Below are 23,978 nucleotides of genomic sequence, written 5' to 3'. Positions count from 1 at the left end.
GTGGTATGAATCAGAGACAGTATGTGTGAATACAGAGTAGAGTGAGTGGGTCTGTTCCTCCTTATGCCTGTTGGCTGTAGGAAACTGGAGGCAGGGGGGAGGCCACGGGTGGGCCAGGCCATGACAATGATGAACGGGCTGGGAAAATAGGCTGAGGAGATCACTCAAACACCTGCCTAACTCTACTCTATCCTGCTATGCCCAGCCTGGCGCTCTGCTCAACTCAAACAAGATGAATGAGAAAGGAACCAGCTGCCTCCATCTCAGAAGTGCACTCAAATGGGTACAGGCTGGACCAACTCAGAAAAAAGGATATTGACCCGTTATTTTACAGTTTGTGTTTTACTGTTGTTCTATAAGGCAATGGATAGATGCAGTTACGTGTAATCTGATTACAAAAAAAACGTGACTGTAATAAGTTACGTTACCAGATAAAAATATTGTAATCAACGTGTACATATACTTTTGAAAAAGTAGGTTACTGTCCTCCTGAGTGGTGCAACGGTCTAAAGCTCTGCAACGCAGTGCTTGAGGCATCACTACAGACCTGTGTTCAATCCCAGGCTGTGTCACAACTGGCTGTGACCTGGAGTCCCATTGTTCTAAAAGGCAATGGATAGATGCAGTTACATGTAATCTGATTACAATTATTTTAAACTGCAATCAGTTATGTTACCAGCAAAAATATTGTAATCAAGTTACATATACTTTTGAAAAACTAGGTTACTGGCCTCCCGAGTGGTGCAGCGGTTTAAGGCATTGCATCGCGGTGCTTGAGGCATCCCTACAGACCTGTGTTCAATCCCAGGCTGTGTCACAACTGGCTGTGACCGGGAGTCCCATAGGGTGGCGAACAATTGGCCCAGGTTTGGGGAGGGTTTGGCCAGGGGTGCTTTACTTGGCTCATTGCACTCTAGGGACTCCTTGTGGTGGATCAGGTGCCTGCAGGCTAACTTCGGTCGTCAGTTGAACAGTGTTTCCTACAACACATTGTTGCGGCTGCTTAAGCGAGCAGGTGTTAAGAAGTGCGGTTTGACGGGTCATGTTTCGGTGGATGTATGACTCGACCTTCACCTCTCCCAAGCTCGTTGGGGAGTTGCAGCGATAAGACTAGATCGCAATTGGATTACTTTTAAATTGAGAAAGGATGTCTGCGAAAAAATACATTTTGACACCTTATTGTTTTCTCAATGACATTCAATTCAGCATTGAAAAAGGCGCACGTTTAAGCTTGTTCCAGTTGAGCAAGTCTGATGGATCCTTTTTGTTTTCTTCTAATCGCTCTTAAGGGGAAAGTAATCCAAAAGCAGTACATTTGGGTATTACGTTACTGATTACAATTTTATGACAGGTAACTAGTAACTGTAATGGATTACATATGGAAAGTAACCTACCCAACCCTGGATAGATGCATTGCAGAAAGAGGAGCACCACCTCTCAGAGATAACAGGATGTACTCTACTGTAAATACACTTAGAGCCAACAAAAAACGAAACAAACTACAGCTGCATGGCTAAAGTACAATAAAGTGTGCACTATAGCTGGCTGATAAATGTTCACTTAATTTTATGGAACTGCACACTGTGCATGTGTATGGGCATCACTGGCTGTGTTTTTTATTTTAGATGCTGTAGTTGATATTGTAATGGAAGTATGTTCTGTATTAGTTCTTTAGGGAAGCATGGTTTAAAGTCCCTGGTCACTATGTTCTGTATTAATTCTTTAGGGAAGCATGGTTTAAAGTCCCTGGTCACAATGTTCTGTATTAATTCTTTAGGGAAGCATGGTTTAAAGTCCCTGGTCACTATGTTCTGTATTAGTTCTTTAGGGAAGCAGGGTTTAAAGTCCCTGGTCTCTATGTTCTGTATTAATTCTTTAGGGAAGCATGGTTTAAAGTCCCTGGTCACTATGTTCTGTATTAGTTCTTTAGGGAAGCATGGTTTAAAGTCCCTGGTCACTATGTTCTGTATTAATTCTTTAGGGAAGCATGGTTTAAAGTCCCTGGTCACTATGTTCTGTATTAGTTCTTTAGGGAAGCAGGGTTTAAAGTCCCTGGTCACAATGTTCTGTATTAGTTCTTTAGGGAAGCAGGGTTTAAAGTCCCTGGTCACTATGTTCTGTATTAGTTCTTTAGGGAAGCATGGTTTAAAGTCCCTGGTCGCTATGTTCTGTATTAGTTCTTTAGGGAAGCATGGTTTAAAGTCCCTGGTCACTATGTTCTGTATTAGTTCTTTAGGGAAGCATGGTTTAAAGTCCCTGGTCACTATGTTCTGTATTAATTCTTTAGGGAAGCATGGTTTAAAGTCCCTGGACACTATGTTCTGTATTAATTCTTAAGGGAAGCATGGTCAGAATTGCAGCCCTCTCCACTCTTCTACTGTACAGGACATAATCTGATAATCCTTGACAGCAAATATTTTTCTGTGTTAGAGAATGTTTTATAGAGCAGAAATTGAATCAAGCCCGAAACTGCTGCACAGTAGCTCTCTCTCATGGGAGGAGATGGGGAGTGAGAGAGAGTGTACTTCTCTGTGTGCTCAGATAGACATCCAGTTTTAGGTCAGACTAAACGCTGCCATCTCTATAATTAGACAAATAAATATTAATGTTAACACTCCAAATCCAGGCATTATTTTACTACATCTCTCTGCTTCCTCATTCCTCCTCATATCCCTTCCTTCATTCAGCTCAACACTCTCCAGCCACCCTCCCACTATACCTAGCAAAGTGGATTAACCTAGCAGAGTGGATTACAGGGTGATAAACGATACTTTACCAGAAAGGTCTGAACTGCTGAGAGAAGATGATGCTTAATGCAATTTGTCACTGAGTTTATAGGGCGTAAGTGCTGGGATGAAATGACTGGCCCCATTGGAGGACATAAACACCGGGCAAATTCTTTGTTATGCAGTTTTAATGTTGACATGGTCACTGGGAGAGAACAGGAGGAGAAGTGTTTAACATTGAGCCCGTTACTATGACTGCATGGTTATTCTAGCTACAGAACAGAGAGACCTAACTGTACCAGAGAGGAACAAAAACAATCACATCCTGAATTAAAGGACAGTGGTGTCTCTTTGTGCCCTACTTGTAACGTTCAAAATGACTCACTGTATGTTTTGTTTTGACCAAAGAAGATTTTTACACTGACACTGGTCTGCTTATGCATAAACATTCTCTGGTAAATCTCACCGTCAATGTCCTCAATTATTTGAAAAGGGAGGTCTGTATCTGAGGAAACTGAATCCTAAAAATACCCCACACCTTCCACAGAAACACCCCCTCCCTTATCCCACCCCGGACTCACCCCAGCTCCTGTTTTCTTGCTGCTGTAGAAGGCCGGGGGCTGGATCACTGGTGGCTGCTGTGTTGTGCTATGGATGCTGTACTGTGGAGAGCTGGAGGCTGAAGTGGCCCTTGTGGGTTCAGCTGAGCAGTTCATCCACTCTGGCACAGCCTCAGAGCGCTGCCTCAGCCTGGACACGGGTTGGCTGCCGGCCGGCCGCCCTCCCCAGCTCGCGCCAACGTCCTGACGCCACCCTGGGTGGTCCCACTTCATGCGGTTCTGGCAGCTCCGCTCCAAACACCCCCAGCTACCCCCACCTCTCCCCTCCTCAGGCTGGTTGCAAACAACCTTGCTGTGTTCCCAGTGTACAGCTCCACTCAGAATCAGCAATGTTGCAGGTCTTATTTTGATCTTTGGCGAGGATGCGGATGTATGTTTGGTTTTTTTCTGAAAGTGAAAAGAAAATGAGTGGATGCAGGAGGATTGGGTGTATTTATACATCATACAGTGGTTGGTCTGCTCTATGGGTCTGGGACACACACTGAAGTGAAAGGAGGCTGTCATCCTTGCATGTCATTCAGCCCTACACTCTTAGAAAAAAAGGGTTCCGAGAGGGTTCTTCAGCTGTCCCCATAGGCGAACACTTTTTGGTTCCAGGTAGAACCCTTTTTGGTTACAGGCATAAGTATTTTGGGTAAGGAAAGGAGAGCCGCACAGTCTAGGAGCTCAGATTCAATAATTGTATAACCAACATTTCGACAGCCAGTCTTCATTAGGGTATAATAACCCTTATGATGCCCCTTAGAAGACAGCTAGGCTGTCCAAATGCTATAAAATGATTGCATCTGAACTCCTAGAGTGTGCAGCTGTCCTTTTCTTTTTCAAGTGTTCTGCTCCACTAGCCAGCACCTCACCTAAACAGGTGTGGGTTTCTTTCGCCTCCAGAACTCCTTTGGGTTCCATGTAGAACCCTTTCCACGTAGAACCAAAAGGGTTCTACGTGGAATCAAAAAGGCTTCTTCAAAGGGTTCTCCTGTGGGGACAGCTGAAGAACCATTTTAGGTTTAAGATAGTATTTTTTTTTCTAAGACTGCACCAGCATATCTACCCACTGTGCACAGACATCAGTTCAACGTTTAGCTTTGATTTGGTTGAGTTATCAACCAACGTGAATTCAACGTGAAGTCAACAAAAAATGTAAACGTCATTGGATTTAGGTTAAAAGTTGGGTGATAAAAATACAAAATCCCCTTACGACGACTACTTTTTGCAAATCCAAAACAGTTTTCCATGTTGATTCAACGTCGTCACATATATTTTGTTGTTGAAAGGACATGGAAACAACGTTGATTCAACCAGTTTTTGCCAAGTGCGTCCATACAGTCATCTTTCTCTCCTTCTCCCTCTCTCCCGCTCCTCTTTCTTTCTTTCTTTCTTTCTTTCTTTCTTTCTTTCTTTCTTTCTTTCTTTCTTTCTTTCTTTCTTTCTTTCTTTCTTTCTTTCTTTCTTTTCTTTCTTTCTTTCTTTCTTTCTTTCTTTCTATCTGAGTATCTCTAGCAGTGTCAGTTAACCGCCAACAAAAGTCAAATCATCAAGAGAAAAAGTGAAATCATTAAGAGGCAGTCTGTACTGTAGACAGAATCAGAGTGATGAGTTGGAAACCGACAGTCAAATTACACTGGAAGATTTCAGATCCTCCTCTTACAGTTATCACCGAAGTCAGCCGACAAATCAACCCATCAGCCCTGTAGGCCAGGCCAGTGCTCCTCTGTGGCTCTCTGCATGGCTTTGAGCTTTGAGGAGTCATGTTCCATGGTTGTGGATGTAATTATGCCAGGCTCCTACGCTATACGACCAGCCCACAGCCTGCTGCCCCCTCCAACCCAAAGAAAACCCTGTCTCTCTCCCCTCACCCAGAGACTCACGACTCCTTGTCTGATTGCAGATGATTAAAATCATTAGAGGTCGTTAGTGGGAGTCAGTGCTGAGCTGGCCCAGGCCTGGAGTAGGGTGGGAGGGAGGGGTGGGAGGAAGGGTCAAGGGGAGGGGGTTCAGAGTGGAGACAAGCACCACTCTCTCATCTCATCCCTGCTGCCTAAACAAAAGCATTATGAGCAACGAGCGGCCAATCCGCCCACCCACATTCACCCAAACAAACACCCAAACACACACGCACGCGCTCATGAACACATGCAAACACACACAGACACACACAGTTGGCTGTAGCTAGTTGATACCATCAGAGAAAACCCCCAAAGAAAACCCCCAATGTGTTTATTAGCAGGCCGTGTAATCACAGGGCCTTTGGGGACTGTAATGGATTAGTGAACTCTGAGCCAAGCTGGGCCCACTCTCAGAGAGAACCCTATTGTGAAATGACAAAAAAACACAGTTTGATATACATTATTGTCAAATTAGGCAAAGAACTGATGATTTACATATACATGCATGATTCATTTTCTTTTCCTATGTTTTGAGTCAGTTGATTGGGACTTCTTTAGGGTTTTGGCTAGAGGGCAGATGGTTTTGGCTAGAGGGTACTGGGTTTTGGCTGGAGGGTGTGAACTTGAAGCTATGGTTAGGGTCAGGGATAGGGAAAGGCTAAGGTTAGTGTTGAGCCGGGAGGTGAACATGAAGCTAGGGTTAGGGTTAGAGACAGGCTGAGGTTAGTGTTGAGCCGGAGTGTGAACATGAAGCTAGGGTTAGGGTTAGAGACAGGCTGAGGTTAGTGTTGAGCCGGGAGGTGAACATGAAGCTAGGGTTAGGGTTAGAGACAGGCTGAGGTTAGTGTTGAGCCGGGAGGTGAACATGAAGCTAGGGTTAGGGTTAGAGACAGGCTGAGGTTAGTGTTGAGCCGGGAGGTGAACATGAAGCTAGGGTTAGGGTTAGAGACAGGCTGAGGTTAGTGTTGAGCCGGGAGGTGAACATGAAGCTAGGGTTAGGGTTAGAGACAGGCTGAGGTTAGTGTTGAGCCGGGAGGTGAACATGAAGCTAGGGTTAGGGTTAGAGACAGGCTGAGGTTAGTGTTGAGCCGGGAGGTGAACATGAAGCTAGGGTTAGGGTTAGAGACAGGCTGAGGTTAGTGTTGAGCCGGGAGGTGAACATGAAGCTAGGGTTAGGGTTAGAGACAGGCTGAGGTTAGTGTTGAGCCGGGAGGTGAACATGAAGCTAGGGTTAGGGTTAGAGACAGGCTGAGGTTAGTGTTGAGCCGGGAGGTGAACATGAAGCTAGGGTTAGGGTTAGAGACAGGCTGAGGTTAGTGTTGAGCCGGGAGGTGAACATGAAGCTAGGGTTAGGGTTAGAGACAGGCTGAGGTTAGTGTTGAGCCGGGGTGTGAACATGAAGCTAGGGTTAGGGTTAGAGACAGGCTGAGGTTAGTGTTGAGCCGGGAGGTGAACATGAAGCTAGGGTTAGGGTTAGAGACAGGCTGAGGTTAGTGTTGAGCCGGAGTGTGAACTTGAAGCTAGGGTTAGGGTTAGAGACAGGCTGAGGTTAGTGTTGAGCCGGGGTGTGAACATGAAGCTAGGGTTAGGGTTAGAGACAGGCTGAGGTTAGTGTTGAGCCGGGGTGTGAACATGAAGCTAGGGTTAGGGTTAGAGACAGGCTGAGGTTAGGTTTAACCGTACCTTAAGTGGAACAGGTATGCTGCATATGCCTCAAGACACAGATGCAACAACTCATGCCTGAGCCTTTCCACCTGGGTTATGACTGCCATGTGACAGTATTTTAACAGACCAAATCTTTCCACCTGGGTTATGGCTGCCATGTGACAGTATTTTAACAGACCAAATCTTTCCACCTGGGTTATGGCTGCCATGTGATAGTATTTTAACAGACCAAATATTTCCACCTGGGTTATGGCTGCCATGTGACAGTATTTTAACAGACCAAATCTTTCCACCTGGGTTATGGCTGCCATGTGACAGTATTTTAACAGACCAAATCTTTCCACCTGGGTTATGGCTGCCATGTGACAGTATTTTAACAGACCAAATCTTTTCACCTGGGTTATGGCTGCCATGTGACAGTATTTTAAACATGGGTGCAATTTTACTGGGGATGGGGGGTCATGTCCCCCCGTCCCCCCGTCCCCACATTCTGAAATTGCATTTTTGTCCCCTCCAGTTTCCTCATCGCAATGTGATACAAAAAGCGGCAACGGTGTGCTTTAGGACATTGGAGACGCCTCTGAGTGGTCAGATAGGCTGCTTGGAGTGTTCAGCCGGCTGGATTTAGGACCATGTGGGCACCACAGAACGGGCTGATAGGCTGTGTGAAGGCAAAGCTTCTGGAAAGGCTGGCTGGACCACCACAGGAGAGTTGATCGTAGTTCAGTGTCTATGTGTTGTGTTCTTTCACAGAGTTGTAAAAGCAAGCAAGTAGAAACTGGCTACTATTTAGTTGACTGATGTAGCTGGCAAGGTAACAGCTGTTTAAGGTAAAATAAAATAAAAACTAAACTAGTGTTTTTTCGCAGTGCTGAGCTAGTATTGTAACTGACATGTAACGTTAGCTAATGTTTCATCCCCTCTAGACTGGGATGAATGAATAAGCTCTAGCTTCTAGTTATCTGTCAGATAGTGATATGAGGTGGCTTACTACTATCTTACAGCTGTTGTTTATATGGGAATGTTTTGTAGCCTTTGTTTTGTCCTGTTTCAGAAGTAAATTAACTTGGCTAGCTTTTGCCAGTTGATGTACCGTTAGAGAGAGAGCTAGCCAAAAGTTGGCTAATGTTAACTATTATTTTTGCCTCAATCACACTACACCTGAATCAAATGATGAAACGATCGGCCAAACAATTGAATATTGATATTCTGACGTTTTTCGAGTGCAATGTGAGTTTTATTGGTCAGTATGTCAATGTAACATTATTGATCTGTCAGATTCCCTACTTTTCACACTGACACAGTAATAAACAGCTGTAACATTACATGCTTCGCTGTCATGGTGCACAGTAGAGGTCTGCAGCGGGACCGATTTCTTCATCCTGCTCCCTCCTGCACCTGCTGGCTTTCTGACTCCCACCCGCTACCACAAGATCTGGTCACAAACCCAACCACCGTATTTTAGGCGTATGTGACGCAGCTCAATTGCCAGCCATGGTCCCAGCAATTTTGTGCCCTATAGGCAATAACAAATGCGCAAAATAACTTAAGAAATAGTTTAAATTACAAGAGATTCTCACATGGCCTTTATGTTACAGTAGGCTACCTGTATTACTGGGCTGTATCAGCCAATATGCTAGATGTAGTTTGAAGAGAGCAGAGTAGGAGAGACTTGAACTTTCTCTTGAGCTATTTTTATAGCCTACCTTTTAGGAGTGGGAAGATTTTCAGACGGAGAAATATAAGTGATCAATATTTAGTCCTATTTCTAGGCAATGTAGTAAACTATAGCCTAATCATAGGCCTATTTAGGAAGTATATTTCCTTGGAAAGTTAACTGTCCCGTGCTTCTCTGCCCATGCATAGGCTATACCCCACTCTAGTTAAGACCACATGTGCACCTGATCTCGCAAGTTTAAGCACCAGCTGTCAGAACAGCTCAAAGATCACTGCACCTGTACATAGCTCATCTGTAAATAGCCCATCCAATCTACCTCATCCTCATCCCCATACTGTATTTATTTATTTATCTTGCTCCTTTGCACCCCAGTATCTCTACTTGCACATTCATCTTCCGCACATTCTACCATTTCAGTGTTTAATTGCTATATTGTAATTCCTTCGCCACCACGGCCTATTTATTGCCTTACCTCTCTTATCCTACCTCATTTGCACATGCTGTATATAGATTTTTCTACTGTATTATTGATTGTATGTTTGTTTATTCCATGTGTAACTCTGTGTTGTTGTATGTGTCGAACTGCTTTGCTTTATCTTGGCCAGGTCGCAGTTGCAAATGAGAACTTGTTCTCAACTAGCCTACCTGGTTAAATAAAGGTTAAATAAATAAATAAATAAAAAAGTATGGCTACTGAATTGGATGCAGCAAGAATGATTCAGCAACACTTGCTACATTTTGCATAGGCCTATATGATATAGCCTACCTTTTAGGAAGAAGATTTGCAGGCAGAGACAAATAAATGGGTACTCAATACGTATTGAAAAGGAAAAGGTGCAACGCTCGCTCACCATACTAGCCTGACCTATGTGAGCGTTTTGCCTTTTCCTTTTCAATTGATTATAAGAAATGTTGATTGTACGTCGACTCACGTTGGTTGAGCGCCCTCCACTTCTTTCCATTATTAATATTTATTTACAGACACTTTGGTAAACTACAGCTGAATCATTTAAGTTAATTTCATATTCAATTTTACTGCTACATGATTCTCTGCCCATGTAGGCAACCTACTCTATTTAAATGAGAACACACATACTAGGTGCACTTGAACTCTCACGTCCAACTAGTAGAGGTAGGCTACTGAAGTTGAAGCAGCGAATTCTGAGTGTGTGAATAATGAGGACAATATGTGCTTTTAATACAATCGGTAGGCTAATGCATACAAAGCAGAAAGAGGACTGTTTCAAATAATCTGTGGGACAGCACAAATATTTTCATCCCAAAGTTGTCTGTCTTACCGCCCGCAGCATGAAAAATGCAGACCGAGATGCAATGATCTCTGTCGGGACCACAGGTCGCAGGAATGCAGCTCTCTAGTGCAGTCAGTACACAACACTGCTCATCATGTCTTAGCAGGATCAGATGGTGACAGGTGTCTCTGCAGGGTCAGACAGCCAGGCAAGACCAGTCTACGGAGCTCAGGTGAATTTTGCAGCTTATTAACAGTATCAGTGAATGATACAAAGTTCCCTGTAATTGATGGGTAGACCTACAGTAGCAACAGGACAGCAGTTTAAAGTTACAGTCTGGGATCTGGGAATAATGGTAATTTCAATAATTAAACCATTGATTCTATTCTTGGATAATATAATGTATAAATGTACACCAAGGTAATTCTTTGTCATGGCTCATCTTAGGAGGATCAGATGGTGACATGGGGTCTCAGCAGGGTCAGGCAGCCAGGGAAGCACAGTCTGTGACAGAGGTGAAGTGAATTATTGCAGATAAAACACTATTCTCTCTGTGCAGCAAACACTGGACAAGCCAGATACTATTTTAAGGCAGTCTGACAAACCTCCAATGTTGATGTCCAAACTGTATCAAGGTATCACAGCTCAGGCTAAGACCCAGATGCAGACACAGGAGGCGGATAGTACGAGTTTCAGAGTTTATTACAGTACAAGGGACAGGCAATCGGTAGGTCAAGGCAGGATAAGAGTCCTAATCCAAATCCAAATCAGGCAGGTACAGGATGGCAGGCAGGATCAGGGTCAGGACAGGCAGAAAGGTCAGAACTGGGAAGATAAAGCAAAAACTATAGCACAGTAAACACGGGAACACGCTGGTAAGACGAACTGGCAACAGACAAACAGGAAAAAGGAGACAAAGGGCTGTGAGACAGGGGTTTATTTCTTGACATAGTTGGAGCAGCTTACAAGCAGCCTCTCTCCCAGACAACGGAGAATCAAACACTTTTCGTACCTCCGCCACAAACTCCTCCAAACTGAGGCAAACGGTGGACTGTTGCTCCCACACCGCCGTAGCCCAGGGCCCTCCCGGACATCAGCGTTATCAAGTCTGCTATCTTTGAGCTGTCAGAGGGGAACGAAGAGGGCTGCAGCTCAAAGTTGAGGGAGCACTGGGAGAGAAATGCCCAGCGGGTTCTAGAATCTACCGTAGTGCTCCGGAGGAGGTAAGCGAGGTTCTCGGGACACCAGGGTAGGCTGGGAAGAAGTGGTGGCGTTACTGAGAATCTGGGGGATTACTGTTGTGGCTTGCTGCCTAGTTGGGAATCCACAGAATTGCTCCAGCAATGTACTGAACGCATGGTCATGGTGTTCTGCCAAGGTTTGAAGTCCCTCCATAAGGCTTTGCAGTAACTCATTGTGTCTTCCAATGGTGACTCCTTGGGAGGGGACAGCTTTGCGAAGCTGGTCCATGTCTGCTGGGTCAGTCATGGTCAGTTTTTACTTTTGCAGCTCAGGCCAAGACCCAGATGCAGACACAGGAGGTGGATAGTATGAGTCTCAGAGTTTATTACAGTACAAGGGGCAGGCAATCCGTAGGTCAAGGCAGGATAAGAGTCGTAATCCAAATCAGAGTACAGTAGCAGTCTAAGGCACTGCATCGCAGTGTTATAGGCATCACTACAGAACCTGGTTTGATCCCGGGCTTTATAAGAACCAGCTGTGATCGGGAGTCCCATAGGGCAGTGCACAGTTGGCCGGGTTAGGAGAAAGTTTGGCCGAGGGGGCTTTACTTGGCTCATCGTGCTCAAGCATCTCCTTGTGTCGGGCCGGGGCACCTGCAGGCTGACCTCAGTTGTCAGTTAAACAGTATGGGTTAAGCGAGTGGGTGTTAAGAAGCTCGGTTTTGGCGGATGCATGACTCAACCTTCGCCTCCCGAGCCCACTGGCGCATTGTAGCGATGAGACAAGATTGAAATTGGGGAGAAAAAAGGTGTATAAAAATGGAGACAGCATATTGGATTTTGTAAAAATGCAGGAAATGAGCTTTAGATGCCCCAAAAAATTGGGGGGAGGACCCCCATACCCCCCGCCAGGTTATGTCCCCCCCACTTCTAAAACCAAAGTGGTGCGCCTGATTTTAACAGACCAAACTTCTCCACCACAGGTGGTTGGTGCCACCTTAATTGGGGAGGGTGAGCTAATGGTAATGGCTGGAGCGGAATTAGTGGAAGGGTATCAAATATGTTTAACACATGGTTCCCATTCCATGATGCCATTCCATTTGCGTCGTTCTAGCCATTATTATGAGCCATCTTCCCCTCAGCAGCCTCCACTGCTCTCCCCCTGTGTTATGGTTGCCATGTGACAGTATTTTAACAGACCAAACCTCTCCACCTGGGTTATGGCTGCCATGTGACAGTATTTTAACAGACCAAACCTCTCCACCTGGGTTATGGCTGCCATGTGACAGTATTTTAACAGACCAAATCTTTCCACTTGGGTTATGGCTGCCATGTGACAGTATTTTAACAGACCAAACCTCTCCACCTGGGTTATGGCTGCCATGTGACAGTATTTTAACAGACCAAACCTCTCCACCTGGGTTATGGCTGCCATGTGACAGTATTTTAACAGACCAAACCTCTCCACCTGGGTTATGGCTGCCATGTGACAGTATTTTAACAGACCAAACCTCTCCACCTGGGTTATGGCTGCCATGTGACAGTATTTTAACAGACCAAACCTCTCCACCTGGGTTATGGCTGCCATGTGACAGTATTTTAACAGACCAAACCTCTCCACCTGGGTTATGGCTGCCATGTGACAGTATTTTAACAGACCAAACCTCTCCACCTGGGTTATGGCTGCCATGTGACAGTATTTTAACAGACTAAATATCTGCAAGGCTCTAGGTTGTGCTGAATAGCATGCTTTGACAGCCACTGTAGCTGGCACAGAGGGGATCTCTTTGCTGTAAGCCATGAATAATAGATGCTGTTTATGAGTGTATGTTTTCGATCTGACCCCTGGGTCTACAGTGAAAACTGCAACAGGCCTCTTAGAGGGGGACAGAGTGACGAATGACGTCCGCTCTGGGAGGTGACAGGGTCGTTTTCTACCCAGGGACCCCCCATCAGCCATCAGTGACATGTTCAATCACTGCTGCTAATGTTACACACATAAAAACACCCAGTGACGCTGGTGGAACATGCTGTAAGTGCTGCTTTTACACACACTGACTGTCTGACAGTAAGTGACTGACAACATACTGCTGATAGAATACGCCATCAGGGCAGCTTTGACAGAGTTACTGTAAAAACATGATGTGCTAACAGTAAAATTAAGCAATAAGGCCCAGAGGAGGTGTGGTATATGGCCAATATACCACGGCTAAGGGCTGTTCTTAGGCAAGACGCAACACGGAGGGCCTGGACACAACCCTTAGCCGTGGCATATTGGCCATATATCACAAACCCTCAAGGTGCCTTATTGCTATTATAAACTGATTACCAACGTAATTACAGCAGTAAAAATACATGTTTTGTCATAGCCGTGGTATACAGTCTGATATACCACGGCTGTCAGCCAATCTGCATTCAGGCCTGGAACCACCCAGTTTATGACAAGCTATGAATGCGGGTCCTATTACCACTTAATGGTGTTCTACAGAACACATTCCACTTTAACCAACACTGCTGATGAGTGTGGTTTGTTTGGAGTATATTGCGTGTCTATGGAAATACAGGCAAAGTGAGAGTGAGAAGCCTGGTGTCGTTGCCACATGAACACAACGTCGCCATCATTAAAAGCCACAGTGGTCCCCTCCAGTGAGCGCCGGGCTGCATTAAGGCCTGGATTTGAGGCTGCTGCGGTTCCTCTAATAACGGTCACGGTCCTGCTGCAGGTTCTGAGGCCCACGCCTGCCCGGTTAACCTGTCTTCCAGCCGCAATTAGCCAGGGCTGGTTAAGAGGATGCAGGCCCACAGGGTTCCATAGACCCACAGCTGGCTGCACTCAGGACTCTGGTCTGGTCTGGGCCTGGGTCTGGGGGAACAGAGGCGTGTGCTTCACATAGTGTTGTGTTTAATGATAGTGCCAGAGTACTGTATGAGCGTATGTGTTTTATGAGGACGATAATGGTCTTTGACTTCTAACAGGATTTTGTTCTGGGGTTTGTGTATGTGAGCAGAGCAGAGCATGGGATGGAAACAGAAGGGTCGTCATGGGCCTGGTCCACTGAGGAAAGACGGTTTAACTCTTGGTGCTCCAGACCCTTATCATCTTGACTTGTATGTCACTGACTTCACTGTCAACAAAAAAACTACAAAAGTCTTATCTTTGGAAGTGTCTTATCACTAAATGTGATTCTTTAGGTCAGTCAATAGAAGTAGATGCCTCTGATATTGAAAGAAACAGCCAACCTACACCTCATTCGTTTGATTTGATTTGATTTCAGTTTCTCCTATTGCTCTGTCTACCACCAGGTGGCGTGGTCACAGGGTTAAAAAAAAATGGTTTGGCCTCACACAGGTCATCACTTCACCACACACACACACACACACACACACACACACACACACACACACACACACACACACACACACACACACACACACACACACACACACACACACACACACACACACACACACACACACGGTAAACCACTCAGAGGTAGTGAAGCATCAGGAGGCAACCACAGCAGAATGTTCCAATCTTTTCCACTTGTTTTGTGCAATCAACATAATGTGCCCATGTAATATAATGATATGACAGGATGTGACATATCCTTGCAAAAATCACACAGTCAACAACTCTGGGCAGTGTGTCAGAGTGCTGTCTCAATGGTGTTTTTGTCTGTGTATGAAAATGGTATTGAGTGAGAGAAAAGGGCAAAGTCTAAAAGAGAAAGGGGGATGGAGATAGAGCGGCCCCAGAAAGGTCAGACTTAGCGTGTGGACTGTGTGTGATCACAGTTTTAGGCTTGTGAATAATTCAGTGTGTTTGGGACGGTCCCACTGTGCTGACACGAACACTAACACTAACGGAGGGGGCCATTAAAGATCCATGAGGAGATCATTACAGGCACCCCCGTGCCCCTCACCTCCCCGCTGAACCCAGCACTTCCCTGGGGCAACAGCACCCCCCTCACCCCCTCTCTCCTTCCCTCTCTGAGCACAGCAGAACACACCATGATCTCACTGCCACGGCCCATGCTCAGATTGGACTAGGGGTCCAAGGTTAGTCAAGCAAAGACGTGACCCACAGTGCTAATGCACTTGTAACACTTTAAAACACTTTGGAGAGAGTTAAACAGAACAAGCTCTCAAGGACCACACAGAGGGGCTGCCGTCTAGTTCTCTCTCCTTTTCTCTTTCCCTCTTCTGAACTGCTCCTCAGACCAAGGCTGTTCTATTTTCAAATCAAATTGAAACTCACTTACTCTCTCTTCAGCATGCCAATAGATAGTCATACCCTCCCTCAGGCTTTACTGCAGATTATGATCACTGTTTTTGATAGTAACCTGTTTGTAAACTGGTATGTATGGTATACTGTATTCAAAGTTTCTACTCACATGCATGTTTACAGTAAGTAACAGAACAGATCCAGTTAGCAACATTTCACATGTCCATTCCCTTCCCTGACCCTCATGCCCTCTGGGGACCCCAAGCGTTACCGTGTCATCTGAGACCATGGGAGTGGATCGGGGCCGGGGCGTCTAACACACTGCCAGTCAGCAATTACCACACATTTAAGGTCCCCCCTGAGCAGCAAATCGAATCACCTAGAGCTATCACTGGCTGTCTTGTCTCACTGCAGCATCTCTCAGTGGAGTAGTGTTCCACGTTTCCCCTTATAAAACACGTCTACGACAGATCCAATTGAGATCATCTGTAATCGGGTTGGGCTCAGAAACTCACTTTTCCATAGATTTGTTTGGTGATACAGAGCTCTCTGCTCTCTGCTCTCTGTAATGTGTATTGAGATGTGGAGCGGGAAGGAGAAAACAAAGGATGGCCTTTGGTCTTTAGACTAGAGTGCTGTAATGACCGACTGTGAGCAATGTTTCCTGTGTAATATTTGCAATGGAGTTCTATATGGGGGGTGGATTGCAGGACTGGTATGATTGTTTTTCCTTTTAGCTACAAGCTTAAACTCAGTGAGATTGTGAATCAACTCCACAGTCAATGTATTTAAGTAGTTCTGTCAATTTGGCCTGAATGCAAGATGAAAGCATTTGCTGAGTGTTAGATGGCCATTCTCCCTGTTCCTGAAGTGGAGGTGCTCCATTGGAGGTCAGTGACATTTCCTATTGGAGATGGGGTTTTGGGGTCAGTTCTGTCATCTACACTGATGATTGATGTCCCTTGTACTCTCTGCGGAGCCAGGAAGAGGGTCATATAGGTGTGTGTGTGTTGGGGGGTGATGGCGGTGTGGAGTGTGTGGTTTGTGAGAAGGTCAGTGGTAGAGTAGAGTGGTCTGGAGCCAGTCACCAAGGGGCTCTCAGCCTCATCTCAGCCTCCATGGGCAGCCCAACAGCACTGATAGATAGTGGGCATTATCATTTGTTAAGTGCCCCCTTTACCTCTGGTCAGGAACACTTAACATGGCCTGTGGTCACTAAACGCGGGTGTATTGCCGGTAGCAAGGTAAAATATTAATTGAGGAGTGATGGTTTTCTTCTGCAGTAACCCTAAAAGCATGACCTGGTTTTTGGTGTTTTTAAACAGGCCTTAAAACTAGGCTGCATAGGGACTCCCTTTTATTGGGCTGGACAGTAATGCATCTGTGTGGGTATACTAACCTTATCACCTTATGAGAGTAACCTTATCAGAGACCTAGCAGTGTGGTGCCAGGACAACAACCTCCTCCTCAATGTCAGCAAGATAAAGGACCTGATTGTGGTCTACAGGAAACGGAGGGCTGAGCACGCTCCCATTCACATTGAAGGGGCTGTAGTGGATTGGGTCGAGAGCTTCAAGTTTCTGTGTCCATATCACTAAGGATCTTTCATGGTCCAAACACGCGAACACAGTCGTGAAGAGGGCACGACAACACCTCTTCCCCCTCAGGAGGCTGAAAAGATTTGGTTTGGGCCTCTTAAAATTCTACAACTTCACCATTGAGAGCCTCGACTGGCTGCATCACCGCTTGGTATGGCAAATGCTTGGCATCTGACCGGAGGCGCACATCACTGGGGCCGAGCTCCCAGTGATCCAGGACCTCTATACCAGGCGATGTCAGAGGAAGGCCCTAAAAATTGTCAAAGACTCCAGCCACCCAAGTCATTGACTGTTCTCTCTGCTGCACGGCAAGCAGTACCGATGCTTGCCTGTGACAAACAGCACCGTGAACAGCTTCTACCTCCAATCCATGACTACTAAATAGTTAGTTAAATAGTTAACGAAATAGCTACTCGGACTATTTGCATTGAACCTTTTTGCACTAACTTTTTTGACTCCTCACATGCGCTCCTGCTATTGTTTATTATCTGTCACTTTATTCCTGGTTATATGTACAGTGTCAGTCCAACGTTTGGACATACCTACTCATTCAAGGGTTTTTCTTTATTTGTATAATTTTCTACATTGCAGAACAATAGTGAAGACATCAAAACTATGAAATATCACATATGGAATCATTTAGTAACCAAATAAGTGTTAAACAAATCAAAATATACTTTATATTTGAGATTCTTCAAAGTAGCCACCCTTTGCCTTGATGAGGAATGCTTTTCCAACAGTCTTGAAGGAGTTCCCACGTATGCTGAGCACTTGTTGGTTGTTTTTTCTTAACTCTGCGGTCCAACTCATCCCTGTGGAGGCCAGGTCATCTGATGCAGCACTCCATCACTCTCCTTCTTGGTCAAATGGCCCTTACACAGCCTGGAGGTGTGTTTTGGGTCATTGTCCTGTTCAAAAAAATATATAGTCCCACTGAGGAACCCCACACCATCACACCTCCTCCTCCATGCTTCACAGTGGGAACCACACGTGGAGATCATCCGTTCACCTACTCTGTGTCTCACAAAGACACAGTGGTTAGAACTAAAAATCTAAAATTTGGACTCATCAGACCAAAGGATAGATTTTCACCGGTGTAATGTCCATTGCTCGTGTTTCTTGGCACAAGCAAGTGTCTTCCTCTTATTGATGTCCTTTAGTAGTGGTTTCTTTGCAGCAATACGACCACGAAGGCCTGATTTACATAGTCTCCTCTGAACAGTTGATGTTGAGATGTGACTGTTACTTGAACCCTGTGAAGCATTTATTTGGGCTGTAATCTGAGGTGCAGTTAACTCTAATGAATTTACCCTCTGCAGTAGAGGTAACTCTGGGTCTTCCTTTCCTGTGGCGGTCCTCATGAGAACTAGTTTCATCACAGCGCTTGATGGTTTTTGCAACTGCACTTGAAGAAACTTTAAAAGTTCTTGATAATTACCAGATTGACTGACCTTAAGGTAATGAAGGACTGTCGTTTCTCTTTATCACGTTTTAGGGAATACCCAGATGCAGACAGTGTCGAAGTAACAAAAGTATATTACTAGAACAAGGGCAGGCCAAACGACAGGTCAAGGGCAGGCAGAGGTCAGTAATCCAATACAGAATCAAAAGGTACAGAACGGCAGGCAGTCTCAGGGCAGGCAGAATGGTCCAAACCAGGAAAACTATAAAAACAATAGAACAATAGAAAAAAATAGAAAAAAAACAGAAGCAAAACAGAAGAAAAAAAACAGAAGCAAGGGGAAAACGCTGGTAGACTTGACGAACAAAACGAACTGGCAACAGACAAACAGAGAACACAGATATAAATACATTGGGGATAATGGGAAAAATGGGCAACACCTGGAGGGGGGTGGATACAAGCACAAAGACAGGTGCAACAGATCAGAGTGTGACACTCTTTGCTTATTTGAGCTGTTCTTGTCATTATATGGACTTGGTCTTTTACCAAATAGGGCTATCTTCTGTATACCACCCCTACCTTGTCACAACACAACTGCTTGGTTCAAATGCATTAAGGAAAGAAATTCCACAAATGAACTTTTAACAAGGCACACCTGTTAATTAAAATGCATTCCAGGTGACTACCTCATGAATCTGGTTGAGAGAATGCCAAGAGTGTGCAAAGATGTCATCATGGCAAAGGGTGGCTACTTTGAAGAATCTCAAATATAAAATATATTTAGATTTGTTTAACACTTTTTTGGTTACAACATGATTCCATATATGTTATTTCATAGTTTTGATGTCTTCACTATTATTCTATAATGTAGAAAATAGTAAAAATAAAGAACAACCCAGGAATGATTAGGTGTGTCCAAATCTTTGACTGGTCCTGAATATTGTATCTACCTTAATTTCCTCATACCCCTGCACATAGACTCAGTACTGGTACACCGTGTATGTAGCCGAGTTATCATTACTCATGTGTGTTTATTATTACTTTTATCAATATGTGTTAACTTTTCTATTATTTCTCTATTTTCTTTCTCTCTGCATTGTTGGGAAGGACCCGTCAGTTAGCATTTCACTGTTAGTCCAGTTAGCATTTCACTGTTAGTCCAGTTAGCATTTCACTGTTAGTCCAGTTAGCATTTCACTGTTAGTCCAGTTAGCATTTCACTGTTAGTCCAGTTAGCATTTCACTGTTAGTCCAGTTAGCATTTCACTGTTAGTCTACACCTGTTGTTTACGAAGCATGTTACGTAATCAAATTGGATTTGATTTGACCGTACTATTGATACTTACCGTCACCAACCATAGTAACTACCGGATCGCTAAGCGATCACTCCTGAATGGATAAATCACTGTTCTAGCTGGCCAAACCTATCACAATCAATATATCTACCCGTATTCACACTATGTACATTCAATTTTGTCATTTACAGTCCATGATTTTATGTTTACCGTACATGCTTCTTTGTGCATAATTGAATGTGTTGAATTTTGATAAGGTTCATAAATTGTCATGCAAAATAAAGGTTTGAATGACAATTTTAGCTTGGGAGGCTTTTGGGGGGAAATTCCTTGGCTAGAGTAAGAAAAAAGTTCTGGGAAAACGAACAAGATGCTTTTTTAGGTCATTGTCTTCATTCTCCCTCAATGACTCATCCTTACCTGTGGTACGTTCAATTTGGAAGACGTGCTGCAGCCAGTAACCTTTATGGTGATGGTCACATGACAATGTGGGGCTTCCCATAAGACACAACCAGCCCCTCTCACCAAACCACAAGACATCAAAATTAACTTTAGTGTTCTGCATGATTTTCAAGCAGAAAGCATAGTATTGTGCTGATTGGCACAGTGAGTGTCTATCATTAAGTTGCTGAGTTATGACTGAATAAAACTAGAGTCATTAAGCAAGAATTAATTTCAGTTGTGCCAGAATATCTGGAGCTGTGGTTCCTGTCACTGAATGTGTTAGCCAGACCATTTGTAGCTTCTGGCTACCTTCTATTGGAACTTGAAGGATCTATAAATGACAGATAAATCCAACAAAATCTGGTCCTCTATTTTCTTTTGTTTCGGGTTGACAGAGGAGCTCCCACCTGTGATTAGTCTAGTATTTATTTAGCACATAAACTATGAGACCTTTTCTCTGTTTCCTCTCTCTCTTCTCTCTTTTGCATGCACGCATGCACATGCAAAAACACACACTCCTCTCTCTTTTTAATACTGTTTTATGTGATATTTCTGCGTCACCTCTGTCATGTTTAGACTGGGGCCCATGTTTTGTGGGTGTACACCATGCCTAAGCACCACAGAACCCTACAAGGCACGGAGTGGTTTTTCCCTCAGCCGCCCAGGCCTCAAAGGATCTCTCTCTCGCTCTCGCTCTCGCTCTCGCTCTCGCTCTCGCTCTCTCTCTCTCTCTCTCTCTCTCTCTCTCTCTCTCTCTCTCTCTCTCTCTCTCTCTCTCTCTCTCTCTCTCTCTCTCTCTCGCTCTCGCTCTCGCTCTCGCTCTCGCTCTCGCTCTCGCTCTCGCTCTCGCTCTCGCTCTCGCTCTCGCTCTCTCTTTCTCTTTCTCTTTCTCTTTCTCTTTCTCTTTCTCTTTCTCTTTCTCTTTCTCTTTCTCTTTCTCTTTCTCTTTCTCTTTCTCTTTCTCTCTCTTCTCTCTTCTCTCTCTTTCTCCCTCAGAGCTAGACGATTGGTGGCATGCCTGGTCAGCCTGGTCACAGCATTGGAAGAGTTGGGTTGAGGTATGCCAGGCTCTAGCCATGCTGTGGCAGGTGTGGCTAAGGGAGACTCAACGCTCTGGAGATGACAGCCACCCCAGCAGCCACATACTAGTATCACATGATGAGACACAGTCTCTCACACACAGACAGACATTGCATAACCAAAAAAGTTATCATACATTTACAGTGAAGTTTAACACAATACTGTATATGTAATACATACTACCTCAAGATAAATACTTAAATACAAAAACGTGGATCCAGGGGCTGAGCTTATGGAATGAGTAGTAAAGCCTGATTCTCTTTTGGTGGGTATGCTTTAGTGTTCTTGAGAGACAGTTAAGGACATTCAGTAGATATGTTACTCGCCTAAATCACAGCCTGACAAGGAGGATGGATATAGAACACAGAGAGATGGATAGGAATTGAAAGCAGAAAAATGGTCTCAGTATCCACAATAAAAAAAGAGATGCAGAGAATTGGGCTGAAATTCAATCTGTGCTTTAAGATACTTTCCCTCCATCAAACCCAGCATGGGCCAGACGACTGCCAGAACGTCAGGGCCCGGGAGCGACCGCCATGAGTTTGCAGTTACTTTGTGCTTATTTGCCAAATATTTGTTACGATTAATTGTTATTAACTTCTCTCTGGGACTTCGAAACCAAGACCAGACTATTAAAATCTTAACAGAGTCCATCTAACTGGGGGTCATAACCACCATAACAGGCTGGATCCACTAAAATCTCTGGAGGGAGGAAGACTGCCTGGGCTACAGCTAGTAAAACCTCTATGATTGTTGTCACAATTCACCAAGCCCTGGCTGCTAGTACTATAATACTTCACTAAAGTTTCTCTGGCTAGATCACTGGTAAATATCCGCTTGGAGCAGCCACCTCTGAGAAAAGACAGTAAAAGTGAAGGATGGAATGGTGGGCTGTCTTAGGCAGGTGAGACTTACTGTACGCCACTGTTTCCGGGGTAGCAGACAGTAGCAGTAACACAAGTCTCTGTGGTTTGCTTGTCTCTGGTTGGGGCCCTGTTGCTGCTATTGCTGTTGTATTTATGGCCCTTGAGGCAGACAGAAAGATATGACGCCTGTCACTAGCACCTAGTACTGATGGCTGTAAGATACGGTATGGCTCTTTCACACACAGGTGCACTGCAGCCTGTGTGACATATTTTGATTGCATATTGAATATCAACAGCATCAATTGACATGATGAAACATTAGCTTTGCATGTACAACATGATGAAGTCAACAAGGAAGTGGATGAGTCTTAGTCCGTGGAAGTAGACATCAGTAGACATCTGTGTGATCTGTGTCGTCAATGCTCTTTCCCACGCCTGCAGACTGTCCTTCCACTGGGTGGAGTGACGGTATAGTCATGAAACCAAGTCTATGGCCATCAAAAAACCAACAACTTCCTCAGTCACTGGCTCGCTTCTGCTTCTGTGCCTGCAACATGCCGTTACCATGGTTCCCGTCCAGCGTTTGCGTGAGAGCTTCTCAGACAACCGTCTGGGTTCCATGCTCACAGGAAAGCATTGGTCGCACTTCTAACCGTTTCTCACTTCTGCCTTCAAGATTGGGGAAGGCTGGAGAAACAAACACACAATGCCACGTCTGTGGATGTCTGTGGTTTTCCATCCCCCAAACTATACCACTGTCTGAACATGCAAAATTATATTAATGCTGATATGTAGAGTGTGGAGACATTTTATGATTCATGTCTAATAGTGCAGTCTGCAGCCAACAAGTAGAAAGTGAAAACTCTAAAACAAACCACATGTACACATCATATCTGTTACATTTGAACTTCCCCACTTAAAAAGTAGATGGAATTATCGTTATATGTTTAAAAAAAAATGTTTTATTGAATGTTTAAAACATACAATATACTTGCTGTGAAGCTGCTCAACAACTACATCACATTAGTCATCTAACAGACTCCAGAGCGACACACAGAAGCAACCAGGGTCAACGCCCTACTCAAGGTCAAAAATTAATAAACGGGGACCTGAACTAATGATCCATCAGCCACTGGCCCAAGCTCCCAACTGCCTGCCCTCCAAGATCCCCCCACAGTTCTCCAAGAGCTGCCCCTCAACCATCCGAGACCCCCCCCAGAAGAAATCAAAATAAATAATAATAATAATAACAATAAAAAATATATATTACATATACATATACTATTGTCTCCACAAGCGTGTCACTGAGTCAGTCTGGAGGGATCACATCACAGAGTTTTGGAACGGGGTCAGTTTTTTGCATTAGCATAATGGAAACATACAGCTCACGACTGAGACATTCTGAAGATCACAAGTGTTGGATGCAGTCATTCATCATCTCTCTCTCTCATCTCGCTGTTGACTGTTTGGTCTTTCTACGGTTATGTAAACCATGAGTCATCCAGCTATACTTGTCAGAGTGTGAATGAATCCAACAGTCATCAGAAGCTCAAAGAATTGCCTTTGTAGTAAAATGGCTTAGGATACAAGACATGATGGCCCAGTCATGTTTCTCTGGAGCCTCCCTAGTAGAAGAGTAAAGGCAGACTACAGTGTGTAATATGGCTGCTTCCTGTGAAAGTTGGACCTCATGATTGTGTGTTGGTCACCTACAGTAAGTAGTTGAATACCACAGGGAGAGGCACGGATAGAATACCTCTGGTGAAAATCATACTCAGGGAAGAGACAGTACTTCATGGTGTGGTAAGCCCAGAAAGAGATTAGATGACTGAGAGCACAGCGAGAGCCTATTGATGGTCTGTGATTCCGTGTGACTGTGGATTCGTGTGTGTGTGTGTTTCTGTGTGTATGGACGTGTCCAAGAGAAGATTGGATGACTGTGAAAATGCAACCATAAAGTGGCCTCTGCTCCTCAGCTGTTCCAAATTTGGTCCTACACAGACTGTGGTTCTTAAAGGCAGATAGGCACACCATCCACTCATACAGGAACTGGTCGGCGACTGGG

This window comes from Salvelinus fontinalis, chromosome 15 (genome assembly GCF_029448725.1).
Source record: "Salvelinus fontinalis isolate EN_2023a chromosome 15, ASM2944872v1, whole genome shotgun sequence".
NCBI classification, from domain to species: Eukaryota; Metazoa; Chordata; class Actinopteri; order Salmoniformes; family Salmonidae; genus Salvelinus; species Salvelinus fontinalis.
This window is presented reverse-complemented; position numbering follows the sequence as displayed.